The sequence below is a fragment of the Tachypleus tridentatus genome, chromosome 10 (genome assembly GCF_004210375.1).
Source record: "Tachypleus tridentatus isolate NWPU-2018 chromosome 10, ASM421037v1, whole genome shotgun sequence".
NCBI lineage: Eukaryota > Metazoa > Arthropoda > Merostomata > Xiphosura > Limulidae > Tachypleus > Tachypleus tridentatus.
This window is the reverse complement of record NC_134834.1, coordinates 150907867-150919127: the sequence shown is the minus strand read 5'-3', so window position 1 is coordinate 150919127 and position 11261 is coordinate 150907867. Positions and strand designations below refer to the sequence as shown.

The window sequence follows — 11261 nt, the reverse complement described above, 5'->3', positions numbered from 1 at the left end:
TAGCGCAGATAGCCCTCGTGTAGCTTTGCGCGTAATGCAAAACAAATCAAACAAACAAAACCTTTTAGCCGTGGGGACGTTATAAAGTTAAGGTCAATTCCACTATTCTTTAGTAAAAAGTAGCCCAAGTTGTGGCGGTGGGTAGTGTTAACTTGCTGCCTACCCTCCAGTCTGTCACTTCTGAATTAGGGACAGCTAGTACAGATAGCCTTTATGTAGCTTTGGGTAAAATTCAACAAACAACTACATGATTTCTTATTTCAATATGGCTACTGGAACAACAGTCTTCTAAACTATTAAACTGTGTAGGGTGCTTTAAAAACAGTAAACAACGTTTTGTGTACCGTTTCAAGGAAATCAAACTGTGCACGTCTGAAGCGACACAGCCACAACCAATCCGTGGGCGAGATGATTACGTCATTCGGCACGAACACACCTTTGTTACGCTGAACTTCCGCTTGAAGGATTTGTTTACGTTCCGGTCACGTCAGGTGTTGGTACGGGTTATCACGACCCAGGCTGGATAAGGTGTAGTTAGAGTGGGAGTTGGGAGCAGGTACATATTTCATATAATTCATCGCTACAAGACGAAATGTAATATTATTTATGTTCTGATCAAAAAGTAATTACTTAACCTGTGGTTATGACAATAGCTTCACGTTCCTGACTCGATCATGTTTCACTGGTAAGTAGCTCTAAACACTAGATGACGCCACGTAACATAACTTGCAAGTGCTAACTGGCATGGCCAAGCGCGTAAGGCGTGCGACTCGTAATCTGAGGGTCGCGGGTTCGCGCCCGCGTCGCGCTAAACATGCTCGCCCTCCCAGCCGTGGGGGTGTATAATGTTACGGTCAATCCCACTATTCGTTGGTATAAGAGTAGTCCAAGAGTTGGCGGTGGGTGGTGATGTCTTACACTGCTAAATTAGGGACGGCTAGCACAGATAGCCCTCGAGTAGCTTTGTGCGAAATTCCCAAACAGACAAACAAGCTAACTGGAATGACCGTTACTGAACCCGTGTTTGTTATATTCTTGTCTTCTACGTGATGTTAGCACATATTATCTAACGTGTTGCTTACTAGAAATACCCTGTAGCAAAATGATTATGCCACTGATCAGAATATAATGTTAAACAAGAGGGAGTCCTCAATAGCTGCAACACTTGAAATTACTTTAGTCGGGATTATAATAAATTAATCTATGAGATATAGAGCATGATCAAATACATCAGTCGAAATTCTTTGACCTCCTGAGTCCATAACTGTAACTAGATTTTAAATCGGTCAAGAAATGACGGACCTATGAGCTAAACGTTTATACTTGAAAAAACAAAAATACAGAACCGTTCTACGAGCCAATATGCCCCGGCTGAAAAAAACGTTTAGCGTTCGTGACTAGAGAAGAAGAAAAAGCTAGGGTTCTTATTTTAATCATGTAGTTGTTGTTGTAGTTGTTCACGTTGTTGTTACAATTTTCTTAATCAGATTTTACACGTAATCATCTAGTTGTTACACTTCTTGATTTAGTTGCTACACTTTATCACGTAGTTGTCACACGTTTTGACGAATCTCTTATTTTTTATACGTTGTATTACACTTCATCACGTAGTTCTTACACTTACTGACATGTTGCCACACTTCATGATGTAGTTACTAATAAATATACCTTGTACGGCGCTAGTAAACAAACCTTGTATTTTATTGTCATTTTTCCTTCTTATCTTTATATCTTAATAGAATATTCTTCAGCTGAATGATTACAAATAATAAACAGATAGCAGTATACTGACGTGTTCCTCTTATAACATAATTCATAGTTTATTTTTCAGGTAGGTATAACCACATGAAATAAACGTATAATATGTATATCAGTTTGTAGTGAAAGATATAACCACATGAAATAAACGTATAATATGTATATCAGTTTGTAGTGAAAGATATAACCACATGAAATAAACGTATAATATGTATATCAGTTTGTCGTGAAAGGTACAGCTGTATTAGATGGCTGTATAAAACATACATCAGTTGGTTAGTGAAGAATATACACCATTATAAATTTATTTCTTTTAAAATACTTTGAGATACAGAGTCATACTGCCTCGGCCAGTTGCCAAAAATATATATATCGTTTTTATCGTGGTAAAGCTACGAAGTATCGAAAACTGCTGACATACAACTTATGGAGAATTAAAATGTTACTGTTGAATCAAGTTAGGTTCTATTAATTACATCTTCACTTTACCTAGGAGTGTACCTACCATTTTTAGGACTTCACCACTGACCGTGGAAAGAAATTTAGTTATTCCAAAATATGGTTATTTTTATAACAATGAAATTGTTATTATTAATGATTTTTTTTATTCAATAGCAAGTGGCCTCGTGGATGAACATATCACTCACATCTTTTTTCGAGATACACTTAGTTGCGCGTGCGCTCGTTAAACACGATAATCGAGCTCTTCATACAGCACGTGCCGTGTCGAATAAGCATTACGAATTTGTGTTTAACGTGACAGAAAATGTCAAACAACCAGTGATTACAATACATGTTCACGTGATAACTGAGAAACTTCTTTTACTTAAACAATGACAGATTTCACAAACACGTAATACAATTTAGAGAAATGCGAGAAAATGTTTTTGTAGATTTTAATGAAAGAATATTACTAATGATCTTATTTTGAAAAGTCGAAAATATTTCACGTTTTAGAATTAACAGAGGACCGGCGTGGCGAGGTGCTTTGGGCTCATGACTCATAATCCGAGGGTCGCGGCTTCGAATCCCTGTCACATCAAACATGATCGGTCTTTTAGCTGTGTGGCCGTTATAAAGTGATGATTAATCCCAGTGTTCGTTGGTAAAAAAGTTGGCGGTGGGTGGTGATGACTAGTAACCTTCCATCTAGTTTTACACTGATTAATTATGAATGGCCAACGCCGATAGCCCTGGTGTAGCTTTGCACGAAATTAAAAAAAACACAGTCATTTGTATTTCAATACTCCTGGTGAGCAGAGCACAGATAGCTTATGTTGTAGCTTTGCGCTTAACAACAACCAAAACACGTAACAGTAAAAATAAACACGAAGTCAGGGAGATAAACTAAAGGGATTTCTCGGTTTTCGGTTCAACACACTTTAAAACAAACGCAGACAGAGAGAGATCTGTGATGCCGCAGTCTGATTATTTTGTTCGGTTTTTAAAGTTATTTGTAACTATCGGGTTTATTAAACAGCATAGTAATTTGAGAACATAGTTGATAGACAAACCATTATTATTATTTTGATATGGTAACTCAGAAGGCAACACGCTCTTTCCGGGCTTTAGTGCGCAAATTCACAACTTCGTATGAATAAACAATACTATAATAGCATTTATCTGATTCGGAATATTTCTCGATCAAACACTACGAATCTCATATCTTTGGAAAAATTTTGTTCGAGAAATCCACATTGGTATTTGGCTTTTCGATTAAGAAAAACCTTACCTATGTTTTGCTTAGTCATCCTTTTAAATCCAACGATTTGTTACACGTTGGCACAGTGTCACTGCGATCACGTGACGAGTGTCTTCGATTTCAATTTGTTATTTAATTTGCAAAATACTTTACACAAACAACAGCTAACTCGTGTGTAATTTCCTCAAAAATATAATATTACACAAAATTCAATTGTTATAGCTTTTCTCGACTTATTTAAATCTAACACGCATTATTGTTTGGGTTCGAATCCCTATCGCACCAAACATGCTCGCCCTTTCAGCCGTGGGGTCGTTATAACGTGACGGTGAATCCCACTATTCGTTGGTAAAAGAGTAGCCCAAGAGTTGGCGGTGGGTGGTGATGACTAGCTGCCTTCCCTCTGGTCTTACACTGCTAAATTAGGGACGGCTAGCACAGATAGCCCTCGAGTAGCTTTGTGCGAAATTCAAAAAAAAAAAAAAATTCTGAATAACCAGCAAATTTTTCCTTCGTTACAATTTAACATTTACGTTGCTTTACAATAACTTAGCTTTGTTCATTTCATAGACTGCTATAAACACCTTTTCACTGCTTTTATCTTCAGTACGAACTTCATTCTTCATTTCTGGGTTTCTTTTTTCAACTATTAAACTGTGTCATACACTGAACGCTTGTAACCGTTTCATACTCTGTATATTGTTAGTAATATTATTTTTCACTTTAGAGTAGCTTTATTGAATAACATTACATCTACAGAAATTTATTTTTCAGACCACGTAAGTTGTTGTTTTTTTTCAAATACACAAGGATCTAATGAGATAACACATAATTTTTGCAAGGAAGAGTAGCTTAAACGTCGTGCGTAAAAATAATAGAATAAGGAAAATTTAAGCCAAAGGCACGAAAATTAACGAAATTGTTTTCTAGTTGGGTAATAATATGCCTGTAAGGCTTTTCTATTCTTAACAATTGTCTCTACAAACTACAAATTTTTCCAAAATAAAATTTATTTTTCAACATTTTAATGTGCTACTTTTTCACGCATAAAGACAACCGTAAATTTCCTGACGTGTCATTTTCTAAAAATATCTCTATTTCTATTGGTAAAAATAGCTTCTTACTGAATACGCAAAAACACCATTTTCTGGTAAGCATTCAGTTAGTGCTAAGTAAATAGATTGTCGTATGAGTTGGTTGCTGGAGTTGTTATGTGATGACGTACTTTGCCTGTCTCGGTTGTAGTCCTTGTTCCATAAGCAATCAGAGAACGTCAAACGTGTGTTTGTTTTTCATTTGGTACAAGAACAAAGTATTGGTAACAATAAAGTTGTGTATTTCTCACTATGACAGTTCGTTTACTGAAACACTACATTTGCGTGTGTAGATACAGCCGAACCATAAACAAGTGTTAATTAGTTGATGGATATATCCGAATCATAAAAATAAGTGTTAATTAGCTGGTAGATATAACCGAGTCATAAACAAATGTTAATTAGTTGTTAAATACAGCCGAACCATAAAAATATTAATCAGTTGGTGGATGTAGCAGAACCATAAACAAGTGTTATTTGTTTGAAGTCAAATTATTCATAAATCAATTAACAAAATCAAAAGATGCATCAACAAAATCGTTAACAGATTAAACAAATATTTCTACAAATATTCGATTTTCTAATTTTTTTTACCTATTTTACTATTTATTTCCGTTAGGAAAAAAAAAAAAAGAGAGGTCGTTTGTGTGTGACCAACTGTTTGCGTATTGTATAATTTTCGCGTGGTTTTACCTTTTGCAGGGAATGAGGGCACGTGGAAGAAGAAACTGAAAAGATTTCACGTGCGACATCGTAGTTATGGTGAGTGACATTTTCTTCTCTCAGTGTATATCCTGTTTCTCTCCAGTTGATAGTTTATTTTCACATAAAATTAAAGTACTAATACAATATTTCTTATATTAATCTATACCACGTGTAAGTTGAAGATTTTCAGTGTTTGATATACATATAAATGTAAGGGAGGGGTCATTTAAGTATAGTTTCGTCACCGTGTGACTTTTGTGTGTGTGTTAGCAAATTGGTGATCTTTTCTGCCGAGTTAAAGTGAACATATTGATCTCTCCCCCGTTTATGTAAAATATGGACAACATACTGACCCCCCAACCCCCGCTTGTGTAGAATATTTTTTTGTATCTTCAAGAATATATTGATCTCAATCCCACTCGTTATTTCTACTGGTCAAACTAAAAACCAGTTAACTTAGTTCCGCGTCACTTACCAGTTAATTCTAATTCGAGTAGTTACTATTGGTGTGGCTTGTCCAGTTGTCATGGTAAAGCAAAACGTTATTATGACTACTGAACTAGTAAAGAACATTGTAAAAAAAAATGAGTAGAAATGAGTAGGCGCTTTACTAATTTGTGTCACTGAAGAAATGTGATGTGCTCGTTTAACTTTTCTAATTGAATTTCTCAAAAAGCTCTGTTCTTGATCTGATGGGATGCAATAGAGCTGAAATATAACTGATATGCGTGAAAAAAAATGCAGTTCACGTTGTGAAACGTGCCACGCAAAAATGGAAAAATAACTAAACTTGGAAAACAAAATTTTCGTACCTACCCTTTAGGATGAAGTCGCTGTCAAGGAAAGTAGAAAAACCAAAAACTAAGCGCGCCAAAAGAAGTAGAAGTAGCGAACGTTGAAATAAACGTTTGCTTCGCGAGCACCTAGTAACCACGGTCAGCAGTTGCGTAAAATCTTGGTAATTTTACGATACGTATAAGAATCCCACGTCGAGCAGCATCAAGCGTCAGTGGTGAATTAGAAGTAGCATCGATTAATAAAATAAACACTTTTCATCCGTTCACTCTCATTTTCAAAGCCACTTCCCACAGTTCTGCTAAAAACGAGAATGTAGTGCGGTGTCTGGTTCTTCCGGCTGTTTCATACGTTGGCATCCTTACAGGTAACACATTTTTCAATCCCATGTAATCAAGACATTCTCATCAATGGATCATCTTCCAATATGTCTTAGGGTTACGTAACACATAAAAATACGGGAAATCCATTTAAATAAAAAAAAAACTCTCAGATGAAAAACAAATTCAACTTCGGCTGGGCCCGGCATGGCCAAGCGTGTTAAGGCGTGCGACTCGTCATCTGAGGGTCGCGGGGTCGCATCCCCTTCGCGCCAAACATGCTCGCCCTTTCAACTGTGGGGGCGTTATAATGTTACTATCAATCCCACTTTTCGTTGGTAAAAGAGTAGCCCAAGAGTTGGCGGTGGGTGGTGATGACTAGCTGCCTTCCTTTTAGTCTTACACTACTAAATTAGCGATGGCTAGCATAGATAGCCCTCGAGTAGCTTTGTGCGAAATTAAAAAACAAACAATCAACTTCGGCTTTAATTCATCACAAACTATTCCGTTTAAATTCAAAATAAAAAAAATTAAATATAGTGATACCAAGCTATCGTGTTTACCAGGTTATCACCTACTATTAGAAGTGTTGCAAGAATCGTTTTTGGATGTATAAATCGATATATTTTATCTATTTGAATGTTTGATCATCACGTCCCTCAGGTCTTTAAACATTTTTATTATATATTTATTTCTAAACATATCTGACAAGAAGGCAGGATTTTTAAATTTGAATACACCTCCGTATTATGATAATTAGTCTATGGGCACAAACTGCTGCTGCTAACTTATTAATAATATCAGGCCACTATGTGAACGTTCGTGTCAATATTACAGCTTTGTTACAACAGAATACCTAACTTTCCAACCAATATTCTGTTTTCTTGTTTTCTATCAGTTCGTTCTATAAATAGAGCCAAGCTCACATGTTTATACCGTATGTAACATTTATAACAAACACGCACACTTAACATGAAAGACGTGGCCCCTGTTTATACCTGAAAAATATTATCAACTTACGTGCCTGTAGCTAAACCACCTTAAGTGAATGTATTCCATGATTGACAAACACTCCTCTTAAAACGTGCCTGCATCTTAGGGAGCGGTTGTTCATTATGTCGTGGAGAAGAATGGGGGAGTGGAGAGTGTCAAACTTATTTTATAAGTGAAAAGAAACAAAGCACACATAAATAATATAGTTTTTTAGTCACGCTTCCTCTGCCATATGGGGCAAGTGTGGCTAGGGTTAGCGAGCCAAATTTTGTATTAGCAGTTCGAATGTTCGCTCACCATTAATGCAACAAATTATAATAATTCACTCAAGAACGGATTCCCACGTGTCAATAACAATATTTAATAGACTAATATGTATATAAATCATTTTATTTCCACGATTTTTACATGATATAAAGTAGTAAAAACAATGTTATTCACCATAAAATACTGTACTGTTGGAACTATATCGAGTAATAATGTTTTCTATTTTTACATTTCCTTCCCGGTTAGTTTCTGGTCATTAGGCCTACCACAAACGAAGTAGTTCTGGAACATTTTTTTTTTCTAAACCTCAAGAGATTCAAATATCCAGATGTCAAACCTTGACATAAACACCAATCCTTCAGAGACTGCTGGAAATATTCTTCTAACTTTGAACTATTTGTTTACCAAAGTATCTTTCAAAAACGAATAGCTATTTCTCTAATGTTACGTCACTGTTCACACAAACAACGGCAGAACTAAAGTGATTTCTGTAACACAAACATCTTGCTGTTGAACACAACTGTTCGCTTCTTCTTTGTGGGTAGTTGGGTATGATTATTTCTTAAATACCCAGGAGGGTCAGGTGCACAAGACCTCTTTCTCCATCCCTAGCTTTCATGTCGGCTACTAGTAAGAATGTGATGTTGTTGTAGCGCTTTTGGGCCAGAGTATTCCACAGTACTCTGGCCTTCTCAGGGAAATATACACGCATTGTCTTGATTTGCCCTTTTATTTTTCCTTTATCCATTTTTTATTTTTTTACTTCTATTCCTTTTTTTTATTTCTATTCGTTTTTTCCCACTTATATATATATATATATATATATATATTCCCTTTTTCCATATATATATTTATACACAACTATTCGAAAAGATTTATTTGTTTCTTTTGAATGTTCGCGCAAAGCAACACGAGGGCGATCTGTGCTAGCCGTCCCTAATTTAGCAGTGTAAGACTAGAGGGAAAGCTGCTAGTCATCACCACCCACCGCCACCTCTTGGGCTACTCTTTTACCAACGAATAGTGGAATTGATTGTAACATTATAACGTCCCCACGGCTGAAAGGGCGAGCATGTTTGGCGCAACGGGGATGCGAACCCGCGATCCTCAGATTACGAGTTGCACGCCTTTACACGCTTGGCCATGCCAGGCCCATGTAAGAGTAGAGGTAAGGTAGCTAGTCATCACCATCAACCGCCAACTCTTGAGCTATTCTTTTACCAAAGAATAATGGGACTGTCCGTCATATTACCCTTCACCCCCACCCACCATGGCTGAAAGACCGAGCATGTAGGGGTTCAAAGCAGCGATCCTCAGATTACGAGTCGAACGCCCTAACCACCTGGCCAGACCAGTTCTGAAAGAACTATATAATTAGTAAGTAAAGGTTTACATAATTAACGAATAGTACCTGTGCAGATGTACAGAACTTATATCAGACTGACAGGTCAAGTATCCAAGGTCGCTAGAAAGTTCACTCTTGTCTATTCAGCTTAAAGTTTAGTTTAAAAAAATGTCAGTTACACTTCAAAATTACGATGAACGTCAGTCAAACCAACGTAAACAAATAAAGCCAAACCTGATATATATATTTTATAGGTTTTCACAGATGAAACTAAATCTGAATTGTTGCTTAGTAGCAACAGAAAAGTTGTTTTCTCTAAGTCGACTCTCTTTTGATAGATTAGGAAACAAAGACAACTATATCCAACTGGTCTGTCAAACGAAACATTACCTATTAAAGTAAATGTTTGACCTGGAACACCTGTCTTATATTTTGTTAAATTCTTTGCGCTTAAGTGGACTATATAATAAATTGTAAGTAAGAAAATTGTATATTTGAACATTATGCTGCCATTTTAAATACGCTTTCAGTTCCTCATCCTAGTTGTTTAAAATATCTTGAACTGTTGGGTTTTGGTTAAAGGTGTTTAAACTTGCACTTGTGGTTTCTGGCTTTGTGACATATTGGACTCCCCCTTTTCCTCTTGTTGCACGTGATCGTGACACTGAAATAAAGGGCACACCATCATACAATAATAGTTCACAACTGTCTAAATGGTATTGGACAGTTTATTTAGGTGTATATGTTGTTGTTTCTGTACTTTGTTGCTGGCTTTTCTAGTCATTAGCTTTAGAAAATAAAATCTGAGGCTATGGTAGCCATGCGCAGACATTGCTCAAGGGAATCGTTTTTAAGTTAATGTAAGGTGAAATACCTACTATATATGGAAATTAATGAAAGGACCAATCTATTTTTCCACTCATTTTTAATGGTCTGTTATTTGCATTTAAATTAAAAGATGGCGCTGACTCTTCTGGAGAAAAATATAAAAGAATTTGCACTATCGATTTTCTGAACGAAAGTATCTTTTAGGTAGTAATTAAATAGGCATTTTGTATAAACACACATGTACAAAGAGGTCGGTGAGAAAAGTTCATGGATATTATTTTTCTTTTACGGTTTTGTGAAACATTTTTAAAACCTGAAGTTTCGTATATAAAACTGTAGGCTCAATGTATACGTGTCCACGCCTTTCGGTTATAAATAATTAATTCTATAACATCATATGTTGTTTTAAACTCGTATATCGATAATTTAAATTTTAACCGCTCATCTTTTTCTTCTTATTTTCTAGATGGTGTTGTCCACAAGAATCCATACCGTGATGGATATTCAAAGCCATTTGAGATCAAGGTGAGGGTTTGGTAGTTTTACATCAGGAATTTATACAAGACTTACAAAAATCTACTTTTCGTCCGATCCCCGAAGCTAACCAACGTCGGGCCCGGTTAGTACTTGTGAGGATGACCACCTGGGAATACCGGGTGATGATGACAGCCCTCGAGTAGCCTTGCGCGAAATTCAAAACAAACAAACAAAAATCTACCACTGTAATATTTCAACTATTAAGTAAGTAAACACAACTTAAAACTACCATACACACTTGGTCTCCACTTCGTTACTGACCTACTGTGTAAGGAAAGAGAAATAAACCACAAATGATGAATTCAGCATAAATTCATAAAATTCATTTTTAGCTTAGTTACCGATACAACTAGCCACAAGACAAATAACCACGCTGTAACTAGGTACCAGACAAATGATCACGGTGTAACTAGCTGCCACACAAATGACCGCAGTATAACTTTGTCACCTAAAAAGATATAGCTATTCTCTATTTATGACACAGATGTTTCTTTATCTTTTAAGAAGATACAGATATCCTCTTTTTGATGCATGTGCTTCTTTATCTCGTGAGATGACGTATGTTTGTCGCGTAAGATGATATAGCTATCTTTTATTTATGATATAAATCTTTCTTTATCTCCTAAGATGATATAAATATACTATATTTATGATACAAATGTTTCTTTATCTCCTAAGATCCCCTCGGTGCGGATTCAAGTACGTGATGAGGAGACCTCCTAGAGAAGGTTCTGTTCTTTCAATTTACCTCCTCTGCGATCTAAACATTCACCCACGTGTTTGCCGTGCGTGGCGACCCGTGAAGGGGAGGAGAGAATCCTGATAGTTGAGGGGTCCAACCCTAACACACCACTTTGGACTTGAATTCCTGTAGACGGGCGCCCTTGGGGTGGCCCCCCTTGAGTCAATCGGCTGGT

The 11261-nt window shown here is 36.5% G+C and overlaps 1 protein-coding gene across 1 annotated transcript in view; it reads left to right on the top strand.

Annotated features, from left to right (window-relative positions):
- The first annotated feature begins 537 nt into the window (after nt 1–537).
- Nucleotides 538–11261, top strand: part of LOC143230630 (pleckstrin homology domain-containing family G member 5-like) — a 107409-nt gene continuing 96685 nt past the window's right edge. The window contains exons 1-3 of the mRNA XM_076464494.1: nt 538–556; nt 5257–5316; nt 10274–10332. The gene's annotated coding sequence lies outside the window, so the exon portion shown is untranslated. The remainder of the gene's footprint in view (nt 557–5256; nt 5317–10273; nt 10333–11261) is intronic.